This window comes from Terrapene carolina, unplaced genomic scaffold, assembly GCF_002925995.2.
Source record: "Terrapene carolina triunguis isolate 2854851 unplaced genomic scaffold, T_m_triunguis-2.0 Scaffold558, whole genome shotgun sequence".
NCBI classification, from domain to species: domain Eukaryota; kingdom Metazoa; phylum Chordata; order Testudines; family Emydidae; genus Terrapene; species Terrapene triunguis.
In genome coordinates this window covers 8,273,909-8,289,964 of record NW_020664909.1, presented here as the reverse complement: position 1 = coordinate 8,289,964, position 16,056 = coordinate 8,273,909, and positions in this window count along the sequence as shown.

The following is a 16,056-nucleotide window of genomic DNA, read 5'->3' as shown; positions in this document are numbered from 1 at the left end:
GCAGTGCTTCATGCCTATTGCATCACCACTGGTGTCTTATCGGCTTCCCTCCCCTTCCCCCCACAAACAATATATCTATGTTATAACGGCTTATTTAAGAAGCACTGGGTCCCTGAATTCTCCCTCGGACAGATTTAGTTTCAGGTTCCTCCATTCTTCAGAGGTCTCATTCTTTCTTGTAACTCCATTGGCTCTGAGCAAAGAAAAGCAAGGAGAGTTTTTGTGCTGCTGTCCTAATGGAATCATAAAAAGAAAGCAAAAATGAAATATATCCAAGATTCAGTATTGATGGTGGGTTTTGGTTTTTTGTTGCCTTTTTTTTTTATTTAAACTAACTTTTGTCGCTCCGTTTCTAAGAAAAGCTGGGTAACCAGAGACTGTGGTTTCTGTCTGCTTGGTAAGAAAACGCAGCGGTGATGTTTTACTCTCACACCCCAGTAACAACTCAACTTCTCCTCGTTTGAGGTCTAGGCCATGAGCACCAAACTGGCTTCTCTCTCACTCCAGCATCTCAGGAAGTGACAGCAGTAATTCCTCCCTCTGTCTTCCTGTCCACACCCCCACTTGTCAAGAGAGATTATCTGCAGTGGAGATTTGGTATGTTGAATTTGGGTGCGCGTGCAGATGGTGTCAGATAGTGATTCCACCTGCCTGTTAGGTTTTTGATTCACAAAACTCCAGGTAGAAAACACAACTAAAACAGGAATCCAAAAGAAGAAACTACCTGCTTTCCAGAGCTGCTGAGATTCTTTGAAAGGATGGGGAACTGCCTACCAAAAATGAGGTAGGTTCAATATCCATTTATGTTCAAAGATTGGCGTAGGAGACTGAGGAGAAGGGCTAAAGCTGACAGATATTTTGTGAAACGTAGGAACTAAACAGGGACAAATGGTACTCAAGACCGAACCTGTCGATCACTTAAAGGGGCCTTCAGAAATCTGTTGCTTAACTGAGGTGATCTGCTAATCAAGGCCAAGTAAAATTATACTCAATATCTTTAAAGACAGGAAATTACCTCATTATAATATTTAGCTCTTATATAAAGCTCTTCATCCGTAGCTCTCAAAGCACTTCACTGACTTGGTAAGTATCACTCCATTTTACAGATGGGGAAAATGAGGCACAGTTCAAGTGACTGGCCTGGAGTCACACAGGTCAGTTGCAGAGCCAGGAAAAGAGGTCAGACTAGATGATCACAATGGTCCCTTCGAACCTTAAAAATCTATGAAAACCCAGCTCTTGAGTCTCAGTCCTGTCTCCTATTCCTAGCATGTGTTCCTTAAGGACAGTGTCTTATACAGTTATACTGCATAGTAGAGGATGAGCTCTTTGGAGACAGTGGAATCTTCTTCATGGAAGTAATTATTTTTAACTCAACAAAGAGAGGTTTGCCCTATGAGAACTGCAGTCTGCAAACTACACTGGATTGGGGCAGTTTAGGACTTCCATTGTACTTGGCAATACACTGCATTTCACTATTCTGGCCTTGCTAGCCACTGTCCACAATTTGCGTTCTCTGAACTTAGCCATTTACCAGGGTCACACGCTGGGATATGCCAGTCTTCTAAATGTTAGAAGTCGTTTCTTAGACATGGACTTCCTCAAAGCCATTCCCATTTACCACAATGGCTATTATCTTTCTAGCCAGGCTTCTTGTTCTTTGTTTTCATATACCACACAGAAGGTGGCAGGTGCTATCAGAAAACAAGATGTAGGGGGCAGACGTGTGGTTTCCTCTGTGATACATATGTTGGCACGAACTGACAGAAGCAGTTTTTAAGAGGAAAAAGGCTTTGCATGGTGTTTTTTTACCTGTGGTTTTAGTGGATCAAAAATAGATTACCTCAGAATGCTCTGATGGCTGATGGCTCAGGGTCAGCTTATGCCTTAGGAAAGCCAAATGAGCCCCTTTGTTATTGCCATCAAAATCTACAAACCAAAATTCAACCTTTTGGACAAAGCACTTGGTTACTACTCTGAGTAATGAGAGGACTGAAAGAAATGATAACCGTACTACACCTGTCTAACTCCAGCGTTAAAAACAGGATAAATTTTTTAAAAGCACCATTTAAAAAAATGAGTTAGGCACTTAAAAACTGAAACCCTATTGACTTTCAATGCTTACTTAGGCACATAAGTGCCTAAATCACTTTTGAAAATGGGACTTAGGCACTCAAAAATTTTACACACATGCTTTCAAGAAGCATTCAATCAGAAAAATGTGGGCAAACCTAATGCCAATGCAGACATTTGCACTGTCTAATGATACAGCCAATGAAACCATCCATTTAAGTCAGTCCCACGCGAGGTGCGAGGAAGAGGATCCAGCAGAGAAGCGGTTAAACCCCAAATGCAGCTCTGCATCTCAGTTCACGTCTGCTTCCTTCCCCATACCAGCCTCTTCTTCTGGTGAAGAAGTGCTGGATGAAGGAAATATAGGAAGGACATTAGATGTATGTACTCTCTGTTGCCCATTACAGATTGTATTTAATGATTTCATAGCACAACTTATAACAGCTGTTATTACCACCTGACTTGACTCAGCTTGACTGTCAAGGCTGATCAGGTTGTTTTCACATGGCAGGAAGGATCCTGATTCTGATAATTTTTGTCCATCTTAACCTCCTGCATGCTGACAAATCCACATCTATTTGATCCATCACAACTTCCCTCATCACCGCAAGGGACTAGAGTGACAACTCGCAACAATGAGAATGTCTGATCCCAGGTTACACAAGTCTTGAATAAACATGTTAATACTCCTTATTATGGTAAAGATCTAGAGCTTTGCTGAAATTCATCCTACTTGGCAGGACGTTGCCTGGCTGCATGCATTTCATGGTCATCAAAAGGAATCAAAGTAGAACTAAAGCTCCTCTGTTCTGAAAGCACAAATAGCTGCCATTTGGGCTAGAGAATTATCTCAGTAACTGTACTAGGATTAGGGTGTGTGTGTCTTTACAGGTCATCAGCCTGTGGACATGAACAGTCATGCACTCCTGGCAAGGTCTGATACTCCTTCCAGTACATCATTACGTCTATACTGACCCCACTAAACACCTAGGGTGCTTCTACACAGCGAAGAAAAACCCGCAGCTGGCCTGCGCCAGCCAACTCTGGCTTGTGGACTTGAGCTGAGGGGCTGTTTCATTGCTGTGTAGACCCTGCAGGGTCCTAGAGCCTGGGCTCCAGCCCGAGCCCTATAGCCTAAACAGCAATGAAGCAGCTCACACCCGAGTCAGTTAACACTGGCCAGCCACATGTGTCTAGTTGCTGTGTAGACATATCTGTGTCCTGTCCTAACAGTCACTCAGCACTGTGTAATTTTTTGGAAGGAGTCTGTGGAGCTGCCTCTATGTTTCCTGTTCCAAAGTGCTGTCCAGGAGCAAAGAGAATACATTTTCAGGACCTTGGGAAAGTTGATCTCATAGAGGAAATGAAAAATGCTAGGTGGGTAACTCCATAATGAACTCCACTATCCTGAAACTTTTAATCATCATCAACCAGAAGAGCAGCTGACACACCAGGGCCCTTTAAAAAAATTATGTTCAATAGGTCTGCACCTTGCAACAGCAGGCTAAATGTCCCACAAAGCTGCAACCCTACCCATCAATGTGCTGCCACCCTGACCAAGGAAGCCCCCATTTAGGAATGAAAGGGGCATTTATTTAAGTCGATTCAGTCCTTGGTATCACTGCTGTGACGACTGAAGTGGGTGCCAATCAGTACCAACTGTGGTTTTTGAGATGTACATTGGCTAAGAATTACAATGCGATCAGGAACTCATTTCACCCAAGCCACAGTAAAGTTACCAGAGTAACATTCTCTTCGGCACCTGTTATAAACATACAGCTAAGAGTAGCATAAAATCCCTGTTTTACCTGTAAGGGGTTAAAAAGCTTAAATAACTTGGTTTGCACCTAAACAAAAAGGACCAATAAGGGGAAAAAATATTTTTAAATCTGTGGGGGGGGGGAGGTTTTGTTTGTGCTCTTTTTGTTGTTTTTTTTTTGGGACAGAGAGGGACCAGGGCAGGAAAAACCATCTCCTAAAACCCTGCCTAAGCATCCAAGATTACAAAAATTGTAAGTAATAGCAAGAAAATGTGTTAGCTTATCTTTTGGTTTAGCTTGTGAATTTTCCCTATGCTAAGAGGGAGGTTAATTCCTGTTTTTTGTAACTTTGAAGTTTTGCCTAGAGGGAAATCCTCTGTGTTTTAAATCTTATTACCCTGTAAAATCACTTTCCATCCTGATTTTAAAGAGGTGCTTCTTTTACTTTTTTTCTTTATAATAAAGTTCTGCTTTTAAAAACCTGATTGGGTTTTAGTGTCCTAAAAACCCAAGGGTCCGGTCTGTGCTCACCTTGTTTACCTATTTGGTTAGTATATTATTCTCAAGCCTCCCCGGGAAAGGGGATGAAGGGGCTTGGGATATTTGGGGGAAACAGGAACTCCAAGTGGTCCTTTTCCTAAATCTTTGTCTAACTCACTTGGTGGTGGCAGCGATACCGTTCCAAGGGCAAGGAAGAATTTGTGCTTTGGGGAAGTTTTTAACCTACGCTGGTAGAAATAAGCTTAGGGGGTCTTTCATGCAGGTCCCCACATCTGTACCCCAGAGTTCAGAGTGGGGAGGGAACCCTGACAGTACCAACAAATGCTGGAAGCAGGGAAATGGTAACCTAGAGCTGAAAGATTTCACATCCTGTTATTAATCCACTGGCCCACCTCAGCTCTCCACTATGATGTTTCTTGACTCTATTTTCTGCTTTTCATTCTCCCCTCACCCCATATTTGGCCTTTTGTCCTCATCAAGATGATTTGTAAGCTGTACATTTCTATTTTTGACTCAGCCACTTCCTGCATCTGTCACAGTCTCTGGGAGGCTTGTAGGACAGAGCACTAGTTCTACAAGCAGCATCTTTACACCAAATTTAAAACAGCTTTGGGGGAAGATTTCAAAGATGTTTAGGTGCCTAAAAATGCAGGACTCTGTTTTAATGCTATTAATTAGGACTAACAATAATTAGCACTTGGATTTATACAGTGCTTGAGAATTATATCAAAAGGGATGGTACATTTCCCTTTACACCCACTAGGGCTGGGCTGTCATTGACTTGTGTCTTCCAGCCTCCTCCCATTTCAGGGCAACAATCAGCCCTTATAACACCTTTTGCATTTCTCCCGCATCCTCAATATAAATGCCTGCTGCCACCACCAACTTTCTAGAGCTATTTCTCACTAGTCAGAACTTGGAGCAGATTACTTGCAGGAGCCCAGAGCTGTGTGTCGTTGCTGCAAATCTCCAGGGAGTTCTGGACTTTACTCTAACACAGAGTTGCTACCAGGTTGGGGATAAGCCAGCAGGATTCAGCAACCATGAAATGTGATTGGAATCTGCCATCTCCTAATTTCTTCCTCTGCCTACTTGCCACTATAGGCAGGCATGATTGGCTCTCAGCTCCTTCTGTTGTGGCCATTCAACACTATCACCATGGGGGCCAGGATTAGTGCCCGTTTCCTTCCTTGTCAGGCCCACCATAGACAAGGAGCCATGGCTTGTGCCTTCTGCCCTCTCTTCCTAACAGTTCCATGCATCAGGAGGTACGCTCACAGAGTGAGGGCAAGGGGGGGGGGGAAGCAAGATTGAGGAGAAGCTGGGGAAGATAACCCACTTCAACCTATCTTGGGGAGAAGAGACCAGGCCATCCCCACAGGTTGTGTGCAGCTGGCTGGAGAAAGTAAATGCTGTGGGGAACCGTCAGCTAGAACTGGATGAAAAAAAGGAATCAATTTCTGGGACGGGACAAGTCTCATATCTCTCTCTCTCTCACGGGGCCTCTGTGTTCTGGCTCATTTCCTCAGAGCTGCGGGGGACGGGGGGGGACACCCCAACACTCTCCCTTAGCATCCTTCAGGAAAAGCTTTTGTCACTTTCTGTGGGAAAGTGAAATTGGATACAGCCTTCCAGGCAAGCAGACAGAGAGACATTTTAATTTTCCCCAGTGGAAAATTTAATTTGGGGTTTTTTTTAAGCAAGACTGAAATTCTCACAGAAACTGTCAAAAGTCTATCCAACAACATTTCTTGACCATCTCTCTCATCACTACCAAGCTTAATATGCCTCCCTTTATTTCTATTTTCCAGCCGAGAATCATGTGCCTACCTCAGGAGGAGGAGGAGGAGACGTCTACACCAGCACAGTAAGCAAAACGTGGCTGTGGCTCTCAGTGGATTTCCCCTCTCAGACAGGGCTAGCCGTTCCTAATGGTACTGACACTGGAAGAAGCATTTAGCCATTTGCAGTGCAGTGCCTTTGTCAACATGGTATCCCAGAATTCTCATAATTAAGTATGACACATAGGGGTAAACCTTTCAGGCATTTCATGTCCCAGTCAGGCTACAGGTCCATGCACAAGCACTCAACACAGATGGGGAATATACTCCCCCTTTGCCACAGTCCATAGACCAATCGCCAGACTCACCCGTGTACACTACCCGCCGGATCGGCGGGTAGTGATCGATCTATCAGAGATCAATTTATCGTGTCTAGTGTAGATGCGACAAAATCAATCCCCAATCGCTCTGCCGTCGACTCCGGAACTCCCGCCGCGGCGAGAGGTGGAAGCGGAGTCGACGGGGGAGCAGCAGCGGTCGACTTGCCGCCGTCTTCACGGCCAGGTAAATCGACTTAAGATATGCCGACTTCAGCTACGCTATTCGCTATTAGGTCGACACCCCCCCCACTAGTGTAGACGCTAAAAAAACAGTAACAACATGCAGGATATTCAGGGCTGTTTTCATGTTGACTTTTGTTGTAGAATTTGCACTTGTCTTGGAACACCTGGTATCAAGTGCCCACAGCCTACAACTGTCAGCTTTATGCCAGGCCCACAATTTAACTGGCAGTTATGCTTTCATTCTAGTTGTGAGAGATAAAGTAGCATAGCCTGAATTTATTTGGAATTGCACGGGTATGCAAAATGAGTGTAATTTATGAAGCACATGTAGCACAAACAGCTAGCAACAGAAGATAAGATAAAGCTGGAAGACTGCTGGCTCTATCATAAACCCTCCTCAGTCATCTTGATTTTTCAGTTACCCTTGGTTTGGTATGTCCATGGAATGCAAGTTAAATTACTTTGTTCCTGTTCACTGACAAATTTATACCCAAAGAGTATCTGCCATTTACAACAATGATGGCTTCGGCCCATTTGCACTAACAGTTACACTCTAGCCTTGAAATACCATTGCAGGAAGGGAGCATCAATTTTATGGGAATTCATTGTGAACTTAGGGAAGTCACTTTACATGAGAGGTGGAATTTTAAGGCCTCCAAGACCACATACGATAATCAAGGAAGAATTCCAGATTGCCAGGTATCATGAAAGAGAGGGTGTTTACTGCATTAGGTCATGTATGTAGCAGTGTTCTTGTGCAACTATATGGGCATGCCCACTTACACTGTCTATATCAACAAGTACAGCACCGTGCTTGTGCTTTTGGAAATGCGTTCAGGCCCTTGTATCAACTCACAAGTGCTAATGATATTACTGTAAATACGGATGAGTGCTTTGGCACTTTAAGTATGTGCCTGAGCATATGCATGTCAGCATGTGAACACATTTAGAATTGTACAAGTCTTTTAGAATAACAGGACAAAATTCACAGTGTTGATGACTCATGGTGTTATGAAAACCTTTTATTTAAGCTGGGTTGACTTTTAAGGGCACCTAAGTTAAGTTTCAGATCCTGAAAAGGAATACATGGTTAAAGGTGCAATTAAAAAAAGAGCTTTGGATGAGATACTCTGAATTTTAGGTTTGGACAAAAGTCTCATGGTCAAAACCTCTAAGAATCAAAATCAATTGAGGATTCATGGACTATCAGGTCTCTGAGTAACATTTTTCATAATTGAAATGCAGAAAAGGGGAAGAATTGTCTAGTGTCTAGAACATGAGTCAGATCATCTGAGTTTCAGCTCAGCCTCTGCCACCGTTTCCCTCTGACACATAGTGAGGTTACATGACTTACCTGAAATCTATTACCTTTTCTTTTAAAGAGGCCTGATCTTTCCCCACCGCAAATGCACTGGAATACTTACTGCTTTACTTAGACTAATTGCTGAGGGCAGAAATTATGTCTCCACTTAATTTTGTGCAGTGGCAACCCCAATTTGGTGCTCAGCAAGTAAGTACTAATAGTAATATTACTGAAGTGTTTGAGATCTTTTGATGGAAGGTGCTGCTAAAGTGCAAAATATTGTATTGATAAAACACCGTGAAACCAAATTTCAAAGGAGGAAGATATCCACATTTAGGCACCAAGGTGAGTACAGTATTAGGAGATCAGAAAGAAAACATTAGCCTGTCCTACCAAGGATTTAGCAAGCCACTCAAAGATGCACGCTAGAGCCTAAATACCTGTTTTCAGTGCCTTAATACTGTACTGACTTATACTAGACTTGATGTATATTTTAGGTGCCCAAAACTGAAAGTTTGGCTTTCCAAGTTTACAGAAACAGCAAATAGTTCTAGCAAGCCTAAGAACAAGAAACAAACCACATGTACTGAAGTATAAGTCAGTCGATAAGGACGATGTTGACCATTCCCCATTTCTACATTAACAATTGGAACAGAAACAGTCAACGAGATGAACTCTCCACACAGTCCACCAAACCACTGTGCAGAACAGCTAACATACTCACTGCCATGTAGAACATCCCATACACCACCATGCTTAGATCCATATTTACTACACAAACACAGGCAGGATAAAACTATATAGTCAAAAGGAACAATCTTGTGTGACGGAGGATGACAAGATTATGCAATATCAACTACAGAGAGTCACTGAGCTAGGAAAGGACAGAGAATCCCCATCTCTATCACAGACAGTCTCTGAGCCTACCCAGTCAAAAACAAAAGGAAAAGTATCAAAAGGCATGGAGCTGTGTTTTATAATGCAGCGAGAGAAGTCTGAAGTCCACACTAAGCTCAGAAAATGGTAACTAAAACTGCTTATACATGTGGATTTTATTCAGCCGTCTGTGACGAGTTTCTATTCTCTTTCCACGGTCAGTTTCACACTGATTGGTAGTTTTCCAGGGATTGTGTTGATGAAGCAAGGTCTGTATCTGTGAGAGTCCTGGTATAGAACAGAGTTCTCCTTGTCCCTTTGATAGCCAGTCTCTCACACTTTTGTCTCTCCTGCCTCCATGATGTGTCTGTGCCAAAGGCTTGCAATTTACATGTTTTGCTTTTCTCTCTCCAGCACAGGCCCACAGAAGTGCCCCAGCTGCCGCTAAGGTAATGAAAGCTTTTCTGCAGTTTTAAGGCAGTGCTTTGGAGCTGGAAAGCTTTTGATTAAACCTTCAAGTATCAGAATAAAGTATGAATCTTTGAGTGGCTGGCTAAATCCTTCCCTAATACCCAAGGTGGGAGAAAAGGGGAATAAATAGACCAGATCTGGGGTGGGAGGGGTCTTTAGATTCTAGTCATGGGGAAGGATGGGTTGAAGTTGTACCCTTCAGTAGGCAAGGACCTGCAGATGAGAAGAAAACAGCTGGATTAAAGCACACAGGAACTGGTCCATCTCACATTACTGTGCATTTTATAGAGCAGAATTTAGGGAATCATCTTTACTGAGCATGTCCAATCTGGTCAGACAGCTACATTAAAAAAAAAGTAGTTCTAAGTCTTAACCCAATATGTACTACTAATTATTTGTATTGCAGTCTCACCTAGGAACCCCCATCGTGGACCAAAACCCTGCTATGGTAGGGATTGTACAAAAACAAAGATGGTCTGCTGCTGTGTCCAATATTGTATAATACCCAGGAAAGCCTTCAGGAATTGTGTTCTATTCCTCAGTTCATACCTGTTGACAGAGAACATGGAGGATGACCCCTTGAAGACATTAGCGTAGTGGAGAACAAACTACCATTCTATCCCTATAATATAAAGGGTGGCTACAGAAAGCACCTTACTGAGTAGGACCTACTTAAGTACAGTTCTAGTCATACAAATGACTAAAAATGGCACCATAGAGGTCCATGTTTAGTGCTGCTTAATGATTTCAGATCTCATTTGCAACTAAATACTTTTCCCCGCAATCCCCAGATAGGGTGACCAGATGTCCCGATTTTAGGGTCTTTTTCTTATATCGGCTCCTATTACCCCCCCACCCCATCCCAATTTTTCACACTTGCTGTCTGGTCACCCTATCTCCAGCCCTGAATAATTTTACCCCCTCACATATTCCCCCTGGGATAAGTTAAACCTCTTTCAGCTATTATCTATTTATACACACACACACACACACACACACACACACACACACACAAGACAGAGGAGGAGCAAGTGATACTTCTACCTACATCTTTTGTTCTCCTATTAGTGGCTTTTCCTGCTTCTCTTCACTCTTCTGGTCCCTTGGCCTTGTTATGTTAATTTTGATAGAATTAATGGGCCCAAAGAGTCAACAGTACCAACGTGACCCTGTTGCTGTACAGCACTAAACAGTTAAACAGGTTTGGGGTTCCAAGCACAGAGACCTCTGCCTGCTTACTCCCATGACCACCATACTATTAAAAACCTTCATCTTTTATTTAAGATACAAACTGTTTTTCTGCAATACGAAGTATTAAATAAGGCTTTCATGTTAATAGCCCTTGTTCCCTTTCCCTTTACCTGCATAGAGCTTTTAGAAGGAAAAATCCCCTGCCTGACAGGCTCTTAGATGGAATGAAAGAGGGCAAATAACTCCTTTTGGGGAGAAAAGAGAGGAAGTTAATTGAGAAGGGCTGAAGCCGTTGCTGTTAAAGTCCGATCCTTTAAGGCACACAAGATGAACGCACCAAAAAAAAAAAAAAAAAAGGAGAAAAAAGAACAGCAAAGAGAGAAAAATGCAGCTTTTGTCTTGCGTACTGACTCTTACTTTCATTCTCACTACTCGAGCAAACATAGGCCCCGTAGGCCCACTCCAAGATCTGGAAAACTCATACCAGCAATGGTCTGTTTAGGGCATTACTTTTAGCTCTCTGTCATAGGCTTACAGAAATGTTCCAAAATATGCAGTCGTGGCCAGCTAATCCAGACTTATCAAACAGAAGGCAAAAGGAGAGGGCTAGAAAAGAGAAGAAACAAGGTGGGGAAGGAAAAGGATACATGGGGGAAGGGAGGACAGCAGGAACCAAAGTCTCACATTCCAGGTGGTGTCTGGGATTTAGCCAGAGCCAGTGCAGGTGGCAGTGTCATCTGCGTCCCTGCCTCTGGCTTAATCTGGTTAGGAAAACAAAGACCTGGGGGTACCAGGAGATGGTGGGGGATCGTAGTCATTATGGTGAAGTTTGCTCCTTCCTGTCCTCCCAGTCCACCAACTTGATTCTTCCCCGAAATCCTTTTAAGAACCCTGAAGGGAGTGATGGACGGAATACCCATCTCTTCATTATTTTGTCTACTAGCTAGGTCCAATTTCTGACCCACCAACATGGTTTCCAGTCTGACGCTCCTCTTGTTTACCAAATTTGATCTCCCTCCAGTCCTTGGGTGGCATCAAGAGACCTTTTGGTTTGGATTAAGTCAGTCTTCGTCCTTGACTTTTGCTGAATTGTACAAGCAGTTCTGTGTTACAGGCACAGCTAGACTCTTGTTATCTTGAATAACTTCTAGCACAGCAGCCTGCAAGCTGCACTAATTTTGGCTTCCCTGTACTCCGAAGGTCAAACACAGAGGTGATGTGTAAAGGAGTCAGGTGTATGTTAGATGCTAGTAAATGGGTGCGTCTCTCTTAAATTATTCTAAATGGTCCCTAGACTAAGTGTAAGTTAGGCTAATGTACATATTGATTGTGGGGAAGACAGAGATGGTGTAAATTACACCAGTTTAGACTGGGTTCACCTCTGAATTTATCCCTGCATATGCATAAGTAGTATTTGAATAGTCTTCCAAGCGCAACTGCTTCTGAAGCACAATTTAGCTCTTTACCAATGCACAGCAACACTGCACAACTACTTAGGGCAGGAATGAAATAATAACACTGTATCCAGCTAAAACTGGAGGAGCAACTACAAGGGTAAGAACTTAAATGCCTGAGTTGGAATTTGGCCTGGACACTGGTGTGTGTGCGTGCGCGCGCGTGGGTAACTGTCTTACTGCTCCCCAAAACAAGGTGGGAAACTTTAATGACCCTGAATATCAGATCTGCAATTTTACATTCCATTAGATAACAAGTACGCTCCTATACATGATAAACTGCAGTTTACACAATACTGAAGTGATTGCAGATATGGCCACAATGGTGAATATTATTGTCAGCCATGTGGTACCGGGCTAGCAACAGTGCTACCACATGAGTCTCACGGTTTCAGTGCAGGGCAGGGCAAGAGATTTTTAATACTGCTCTCTCTTCTCATTATCAGGATAATCTTGAAGAAACAGACTTGACTCATCCTAATGAGATATGCTACGCCACCATTAATCATAGCCTTAAGGAAAAACCTGCCATGATAAACAGCAACCATGAAACTGAATATGCCTTCATCAGCATGCCTGCCAAGAAAGTGACTTTTATCAGTCACCAGGACAATGAATATGATTATATCCTGATAAGTTAGAAAACCTGCACCTCTCTTTACTGCACTAAGGGACCCTGCATATTCTAAGCAACTAGGATGCTGTCTTCCAAACCATTTTCCCAGTAACATCAACACTTACAATAAACCCAGGGGCATCCCTTTAACATATACAGCCTATACTTTAGGGTAGTTCTGCCATCCACTGTTCAAGTGACTCATTTTACCATAAAAGATTTAACACAATTAAATTTACACAACATGCACAACATGATGCTGGGACTAGTTGGTAACAAAGCAACACGAATCAACAGTATCTGCCCATTGCAAGATGGTATAGTAGTTTAGGAGCTTCATTATTAGAAGCTGCTAAGGCTTTCAGTCCTCTTTGCAGAGTTTTAAATAATTGCACAAATTATTTTAGAATAGGACTATGAAAATTTCCAGTGACCCAAGTGTTGGTGAAAATTTCAGTGACTCTGGTAAAACCTCACCGGAATGCTTGTTTACTTAAATCATAAATCAAAGACTTAGAGTGCCCTTGCACTGGCTGATCTTGATGTAGGATGGTGTGGGGACAGAGCCATGGCGGTTAATCTGACCATTTGTACAGTGGTTTTACAACCTGTGACCCAGATCTCAGAGAAGTCTTAATGAAGTTGCATTTGAATGAAGAAATAAAATTGCATTGCTGATGATTCATGCGCAAATAATGGTATAGCTATTCATACTCACTGCCATCACCTAAACGTGGATGAAGCCTACCAGGGAACCTAATGCTGCCTTCAAATGCACATGTACTTTTCCCATTATTTCCAATAGGAGCTCTGCTGGCCCACAGCTCTTGCAATTCTCTGCACTCCTGGCTTGCAGCACCATATTGCAAATTTGGGCTGTTTGTGACAAGGGGACTGACAGCACAGCCTACAGATGGAGTCAGAACTTCTGCCTGCAGTTTTGAAAATGTCACCAGTCCTGGCCAGCAGGAGCCTTACCTTCCTACTATTCCAGTCCTGGGATTTTTCAGAGACAGACAAATATGACATTTTTGAGATGGATAAAGGTCTACAGTCTACTAGATGAGACAGCTGAACTCATTTTCTCTTGAAACTTCAGCGAGACTGAAACCGAGTATTAAACAGATTAGAAGGGTTAATGCTGTGACACTAAGCCCCCTGTATCCTTGCCTGGACATTTGAATGTCTCCGAATTCTGTATTAGAACACATCTGGAAAAACACATGGTGTCTTTTTTCTGGTTTTGAAATTCCCAAGTACATAATTGCTGACAATACCTCTGGCATTTGTGTGCCTAACTCCTCCCTCACTTGCAGCTCATTCATCTTAATACCGTCACATTTCCACGCTACTTCTTTGGAAAGACAACTAGGACTCATGGAAACTCAGCCAGCCTTGCACAGACATTGCTAAAACAACGGCAAGGCAGTCTTATCTGCATCTGGAGTTTCTGCACACCAGCAGAGAGGAGAGCTGCATTTAGAGCACTGTCGAAAACATGCTACTATTGGCTGTTGTACAGAGGACAATAGAGAGAGTTATCAGGACTAAATTTCTCATCCCCTTTCATTTTGATTCCAGGATCTTGGGCATTACATTCAAATTAGTAAAGCATTTTTAAAAATATACTAGCCAAATTACTGCATATTTTCATGTTGGTTAACATTAAAACCCATTCATCTGCCATATCATTGTCTTGTGTGGTTTAAACTTAAACTCGAAGAAAAAGGTAAAGAGCAATTAAAAAAAATCTTTTACTCATGTAAATGAAGTGCACGGTGCGGGGGATCTATTTTATAATGGAGGCCTGACTGTGTGAAGACTGCTGGCAGCCCCTTTTGTGCACAGCCCTTCAGGTTTAGTGTATATAATCCTTACTCCATGATAGCATCCTGCTGCATTTCCCCCACAGCACTCTTACTGACCCAACTCCCCCTCTCTGTACTACAGCAGTTGGGAGCTACTCCTTTCTCCAAGTATGGCAAAGCTGGCTGGGATAAGGGGAGGACTGGAGAGTGGTGAGTCTCCCATTAATTCTCACTCCAACACTGCTCTCGCTCCTCTCGCCAAACCCATGTGGAAAACAGGCAAAGAAAGATGATCAATTGTGCTGCTTCCCTGCAGGACTCAAGGGCAGGTACAGTCACCATAGACAATGCGCCACAAGGCCAAGCAGCAGTGCAAAGGCAAGGGGACTGTGCATGACTCCCATTGCTTCTGGAAAATCTTCATGGTCTGTTGCTTTGGGGGAAAGACTACCTGTCACTTCCATGAGGGTGGGAGTGAACTTTATCTTCCCCAGGCTAAGAATCAGGAAGACAATACCACCTAGGTGTAGAATATGGCTCTAAAAGCACCTATATCACATTAGTGCATTAAAATCAGTCACGTTAAAAATGAGAACTGACACTAAGTAAGGAAACATGAAGTTCTCGCCACATTGTACATACCAATGTGGTGCTGGTGGCAATAGCTGTGTGACAAACTGGAGAGTCAGGTGATTCACTCATTTATCCTGCACCACTGACCAGGCTCACTCATCTAAATTGACCTAGCCCAAGTTTTGAATCATTGCAGGTTTGGTTACACAAGTTTTGCACAGCTCTACCTTTGTGGTCATCTTTCAGCCCAAAGTCACCAGTCAAGGCTTAGAACTGATAAAACAACAATTCAAACAAATGTTAAATAGTATCACAAAAATAATTTAATACATCAGATACAGTTTAGTCATTTTCTAAAAATAGATGCCAAATTTTTAAAAAAGTGATTATTTCCCATATACTTGTCTCCTACTGTAATGCCATAAAGTTTCCTAAGATAAATCTTCCTGTAAAAATATATTAAAATTCACATTTCAGTATAAACCTTTGAACTTCAAAACTCAGAATAATTCACTGCAGGAAGTTGCACTTCCATAGTATAATGTTGAAGTTCTCTCTTCAGCCCACGAGTCACAAAATTCATAGTTCAGTTTCGCCTTAATTTTTCCGCCATGTGCAAATGCAGTATTACTGTCGTTACATGATCACATGTTGACTTTCTGATGTGACATGCTTAGAAACAAAGGATTTGCCTGATGTTACCACTGACCAATTTAGTCAGGTGTTTTGCCTACAACTGTGACCAGTATTTGATCATTCAAAAGGCCAAAAAAAATCATCTCTGGTCATATATCCTATCTGTATATGGTGTGTTGGTGAGTATTTCCTGAGTCCTGCAGACAATCAGGATATGGACTCAAAGAAGTGCTTTTAAAAAAACAAATTATAGTTGTGTCAAATATTTGCCATTTGACACACACATTATGGACGAATTCCATTAAGTTAGCAAGTAAACAGCTATATTGACCCCTGAGCAATTCCTAGAACACTGCATACTGGAACATGTCACTGAGGAGCACATTTATCCTACATACCTTTGGGGTACGGCAGTCCTAAATTCACTTTACTCATATCAATAATCCCACT